This window comes from Emydura macquarii, unplaced genomic scaffold (assembly GCF_026122565.2).
Source record: "Emydura macquarii macquarii isolate MOO-44397 ecotype Brisbane River unplaced genomic scaffold, CSIRO-AGI_Emac_v2 contig_295, whole genome shotgun sequence".
Lineage (NCBI taxonomy): Eukaryota > Metazoa > Chordata > Testudines > Chelidae > Emydura > Emydura macquarii.
The window spans coordinates 280,481-287,214 of record NW_027130432.1 but is presented as its reverse complement, the minus strand read 5'-3'; positions in this window follow the sequence as shown (position 1 = coordinate 287,214).

Genomic DNA, 6,734 nt, shown 5'->3' with positions numbered 1-6,734 from the left:
CTATTATGTTGAAGTAGTGGCAGATTTCTGTCAAAAAGACTATAGCAAAGATATATTTTGAAAGCCGCAAGTACATTTGACATTGTCACACAATAGGATGGTCTGTCCTCTTTATTAAACCTTTGTAATTTTTCTCTTAGGTCTTCTGGAAACTGTCATGGAACTTTTGTGGCAAAGAACAGTATTTTTCTCCCATCCCCTATTTTCACCAGTCTCTTATTTGTATGTTTTAGGGAAAGCTTCAAGAAGGGATCTACAGTCTCTCTGCCTTGATCCGTGACTCTCAAGACCCTATGTTGAGGTTTCCATTTAGATTTGTAATCTCCTCTGCCCTGAATGTGTAATGTGAATTGAAGACTGTTTCCTAACTATCCTTTTTTCCTTCCCTCTTCTAGATTGTCAGAGTTCTGTGTTTTTAGCTCTTTTCTGAAGCAGTGAGAATATCATGCTCTCTTTTTTTCTTCCCTCATTCTGTTGCTCAGAGCACTAGATAATAACCTGAAAAGTGCAGTAAGCCTAAGGGCAGGGTGCCTACCATCTCACAGTGAAAGTAGAAGGCCTACATTTAGATTGGTTTTCACACTATTTTCAGCCAGATTCTACCTGAGAAAATAACAGTGTGACTCCCTCTTCCAACCTTTATTCTACAAGAATCAGCCCTTCCTCAGACACTGGTCCATTAGTCACCAGTTAATCCATCTGTGTGCGATTTATGGAATTACAATCCAGCTGATTGTACAACAGGAATTGAAATAGTATGGGTGAGTCGTCTACATGAAATGCCTAAAGCGTTTTGATATTGCTTCTGCTATCTGCAGGGCCTCTAGGGAGGAAGGATAGCTTGAAACATAGTTTCTGGGGCTGAAATCATGGGTTTTCTTGCAGTGACAACATGTTTGGATGAGGTGTAGTCTGTTAATTTTATTTTCAATTATTAAAAAAAGCTTGATTTTTCATTTACCTCCTATCAGCTTGTTCTGAGCCAGCGCTTAAACTTTCCCCAGCTGTTCAGCTGGTGACATGCTACCTTATTTGCTTCTGTTTATTCTGTTTGAAAATATTGCATACAGAACATGACAGTACATGCTTTTGACCTTGCAATGCTGACTTTATAACAAATATATTTCGTAATATCTTCTGCTGAAGAAGATAAGGTTGACTGAACTAGATCTGTTTCAAGCCATTGGGCATTCATCCACAATGCTAAAACCAATTTCAATGAGGTCACTTTTCACACAGTGAATCTATAATAGTTTTTGTCTCCTGCTGTCTGATTTATATTTCTGGCAAGTACTGCTGACTTTCCTGAAACTGAAAAGAGAATTATTTTTTTACAGGAAATAGTTATATATATATTTTTTTACTTTAAGCAAATAATATTTTATAAGTAGCACTTTACTATGCAACAATTGTATTATTTAGCAATTTTCTTTTAATATACTGATTACTTTAGTCCATTGCATTATTTATATTCTGAACCGCAATTATGGTACTACATGTAGTAGGCAAAATATTTAAATACTTCCCTGTTTTATGGAGATAATTATAAGCTCTATTTCCTGCACAATGAAAGCAAGACCAGTGTTCAAATCTTCACATATCACTCATCTAATGAAGCAGATATAAAATGAGATCCAAGGAATTAAACACCTTGAATGTACTTTGGATTGTCTCATTAAATACCATGTTCCTGAGACTACTGTAATTACCCCCATCTTTTTGGTAGTTTCTCATTAATTACATTGCCACTAATGCTGAGCATTTTTTTTCATTTTCCTATAGTGCTTTGAACAAATTAGAAAGTGGAGAATATGTGTTTTAAATATATACAGTTGTCCTAGTGAGATCAAAATGGATGTGTAGTGAATTTAATAGATATAGTCCTTGCGCCTGAATGGGCTGGGCTACAGATTATGCCAGTTCTGCATAAAATTACCTGAGTGGATATGGGATGAGGAGGATCAGAGGGGTGACTAGTGGATTTGCAATTTAGGGACAAGTTTTGAATGTATAGAGGCTCTGGTCTGTGTGGATGCTATTTTGCTCCCACGTTTTTGCACTTCTGATAATTGTGTGCACCCTGAGATTTAGACAGCTACACAATAAATTATAGTAACTTCAGGCACAAATACAGATGCATGTATAAGTAGTTATGCGCCCATTTTTTTGCTTGCAGACCAGGGCTTCTGCTTACTGAAAATTTGACCCTTAAAAGGAGTATTGTTTGTTTTTTATTTTGAGCTCCTGAACAGAACTAATTAAATTTGCTAACACCCTTAATTCATCTAGCCATATTAAACCTCACTCTCACTGCTGAATTAATAGCATCAACTTTACAGAAGTCTACAATGTTAAAATATGCAACAGAAAAATTGCTAAAATACACAAGTTACACATAATCCCATTTGCAGATCTGGATCTAGCCTAAATTTATCATCTAAAACAAAACAGAAGTTGCAGAAAAGAAAGTTTAAGGAAGAACTCTTGCCAGATCAGAGATGAATCAGTTAGTTAATTTATTCAGACAGCTTTTCTTGATGCTGATCATTTGATAGTCCAGTGAGACACTCTTCTTTTGACAGTCAAACTTAACCTTTTTGATTACAGTCAGACTCCGGCTTTTGAATGCAGTGTGTAGATGGTTCTCCAGTTTTCTTTTTCAGTAAGAAAATAGACCTCATATTTTTGGTTGTTGCCAGTAATGTTTTTTTTTTGAGAAATTAGTAATACGAAATCAAGAGTGGTTCTAAACATTTAACTTAAGGGCACAACTTTAGATTCATTGCCAAATTCTCAAATGCAATACCATATAAGGTAGTGAATTGTTTGATGGCGCTGGGTCTTGAAAAACACTTCATTTGCATAATTCATACATATGTTAGGATGTTATTAGTAGCTTTAGACATATTTAAACAGGTGAGCATGTAGGGTACCCTAAAATACTAGTAACAACAAAAAAAGGAGAGAATAGTAATATGGTAGGCAGTTTGAACTATACTCCTCAGGAGATAAAGCAGTGAGAATTATAAACACCTATAAATGGATGGAGAGAGTTCTTAAAACCAAAATGTTCTCTTGTGTTCAGAGCTCTGAATAAATGAACTACTCTGTTATTCTAAATGGTAGTTTAGGACTGTTATATTTGGAAATTACGCTGAGCAAGTCAATAGTGGTATATATGGAGGCCTCCCAAAATAATAGCCAGGCCAGATAGAGCCAAAGTTTGCCAGCTTGACTCATTTTGATCATGTGCTTGCACTTGCCATATAATTATCCTCAGATTCTTCAGTACTGTAGTCTCTTCAGGGCTATGTTGAATAATCCGCGTATACATGAGATATTCAGAAATTTCATCCCTGTTGTGAGTTGTTTATATCACACATGCAACATGGATTCACTGTATTTTATATGAGATTGTCTACTCCAAAACACTTATTGTAATCTCTTGAATTCTTTGAAACCAGTGATGGTAGGTAAAGGAAAGCAATGTGAGGTAATGAGGTAAAATGATGAAGTTCTAGCTCACAGTCAAACCTTCCTGCAGATACTATCTCAATTGTGGAAAGAAATGATGCCATTAATTCTGATCGTAAGGTAGCTTCCTCAGCTGACTTGCAGTGTAAATCATCATGACCTGACCATTCATCAGTACTGGTTGCCAGGCTCCTACTTCTCATAGACCAGCTTCAAATGTAGGTAGGGGGAAGTTAGCTTTTCATATTTTCCCTCAAAATGAACACTTTCCTAAAGTTGCTTCAGATAACCAATGGTGCATTTTTTTCAACTGCCTTAAAGTCTACACATCATGGCAGAATAAAGTGTTACCTGTGGTGTGCTGAAAATGCTTCTGTTACTCAGGCAGACCTTGAAACAGAACAGCCTTCTCAGCATCAATATTGATAGCTATAATGGTTATGGCTAAATTACACAGATCTGGATTCACTTTAATAGCTTTAAATACAAGGACTCTCCAAGAGAGGAAATACCTATAATCAAAATATTGTATTTTTACTGTCAAGGCCAGATTTCCACCATTACAACAGTAATATGTGGTGCCATAATAAAATCCACCTTTAGTGTGTAAAGTTTCCTAGAATCATAGTGCCACAGGCCTACCTCCAAGATAGAATTTTTCTTGTGCTATAGAAATGAATTTCAGCCTTTCATCATTGTGTTGTAACTTTCTCGAGGGTAGTGTTTCTAGCATTACAAATTTAGACTATAGCTCTTTCCTGGTAAGATATACCTCTAGAGAGGGATTCTCATTATTTTAAGCACAATGCTATGCTTCCAGGGGGAGAATTCCTACACTTAAACCATAATTTTTTTTTTCAAAATACGATCTACTTTCTAGACCAATATATCTAACAGCATACTTACATAGCAAAGCCTCCCGAAAAAGTTTCCCTGCATTCTTCAGAGCATACCGATATCAAAGAACACCTGCACAGCCATAGTGACTAGCAGCAGTATACAACAAATGTGTATGACTATAATTAATCTGTCTGTCTGATTTCCCTCTCTTAGCCATTTAATATGCATTATCAGTTTCTCCCTCTTCTCCTTTCCTTTGTGGAAGCCTCATTGCTATATATCCTAATTCCTTTAATTACATTGACACACATGGTGTTGCCTTGCTAGGAGAGAGGGCAAATAAATAGCCAGGCAGAAAGTCAATATATTAAATAAATAAACAAGCAAATAGCAAAGATCTCTGCAGTCATAGCTGGTAGCCTTATTTAATGTTTGGGGCTCACACTTCCTGACCATTTTTTGTGTAGTGCTGGTATTTCAGTATTTTGACAGGTCTGAACTATGTGACAATGAGGCAGGATTCATGAAAGACATAAGTTACAGTACATCAGTACAATGATGAAAGAGCATTCATTGCTGTAGTGCATGAAATTCTGCCTTGGATCATGACCTGTCTCATTATGATTCTAGGAACGCTTACCCTAAAGGCTAGTTTGGGACAAGCGCTAATGTTTTATGGTGGAATTCTGGCCTTGGCAGTGAGAACAACATGGATTTTTTGTTTTGTTTATTGGATTTGGGTTTTTATTGTAATGAACAATTGTCATTTCTGTTCAATGTGAATCCACTTCTGAATTTTACCAAAAGAGTTCAGGGGTCTGGATTGCAGCTCTACACCCCAGGGTGAACAGGGAGTGTATTTCTCAGCCTATCGGCACTTTAGCTGTGTAGATCCAGAATAGTTGAATTATATAAGTGAATTCTACCCTATACTTTTTTCTTTCTTTGAACAATATTGTCAGTCTCAAGCATTCAAAAATCAGGAGTCAGGTAAATCATGAGACTAATTTACAAATCATGAGAGGTTTGTTTAAAAAATAAAAAAATGTGTTCTTTTTAAATTCTATTTCTGGGGGTGCACCGGGGTTGCATTTTCAAGTTTTTCTTTGCAACCATGAATGCTAAAAAAGTAATTTAAAAAATAACAATAATGAAACCTGAGATTCCAGAAATCAGAAACGGGGGCTTTAAGGAAATGTGATGTGACTCATGCAAAAATAAAAACAACAACAACAACAACAAAAAAAGGTGTGGTTTGCAACACTGAGTAAGCACTTTTTCCTCTCTGTTGACGTGGGAAACCAGGGATTTTACAAACTAGCACAGAGATCACATTGTGAAACACCAGTTGGTTGCAATATTAAGTTCTATTGCTTTCATGTGCTTTAATTTTAAACTGTGTGGCTACTTTTCTCAAGTTGCATCAAAGCTATGACTTCTGTCACTCTATAATGGAAAAAGCTGCCTTTTCATTCACTGGCAGTAATTGTCTCTGATCACTAAGGAAAATAAATGAACTGAAAAGAGCAAGTTGCTAAAACAACATGAAAAAAATCTAACTCCATAACCATAACCCAACAAACCAAACAGGGATTTTGTCAAATGCTCTTTGGGATGAGTGTGAGAGAGGGAGGGCGAGCCTACTTATCAATCTCAAGTTGGCATTTAAGGCTTTCTTCACTGCATTAGTATATAAGTAGGAAAAAATAACAGACATTCCAAGATACAACCTCCTGCAGGTTTTAAGACAGCCAGTGGCTACTACAGAAAGTGGCCACTAAATGTCGCTTACTTGGCACTGTAGCATGAGGATATATGATGATATGATATTACGCATGTATTTAAGGTATTTAATGTATATCCAGGTTTCTGGCTCTTGGTAAGGTTCAAACATCTTCAATGGGGAGAAACAGGATTATATTTTTTTCCCTATGCTCCTCTTCAGAAGACTTTTTTGTATAAAACTTTCAGCTTTCCTCCATTCCCTAACTCCGTTTGCACTCATCTGAGTTTCACAACTTTTCAGTTTAAGAAGACTTAAAAAATATCTAGAATTTTTATTAGACAATAAGGAAAATTACTTAACTGTATTATTCTCCTCGTGACTTCTTTGGAGTAATTCAAATTACTGTACCCTGCAGAAATCATTAGCCTATGTATTGGGAATTATGGGTTTACTCCGTGGGGGGTTGGGAAGTAGTTCCAGAACTGCATTGCAGCTCCCTATATCGGTCCTACCTTCTTTGCCATCCTCCCATGCAGGGTATATGCAGCCTGCAGGTGTTGCACTGGAATGGGCATGACTGAGGCCAGAGAAAGGAAGACAGGTCCCAGCCATTTAAGAAAGGATATTTGGTTACTTTTTCTTTCTTGAAGCTCTTCTATGCTGCTGCTCATCACTGGTGAGGGGGCAGCATGTG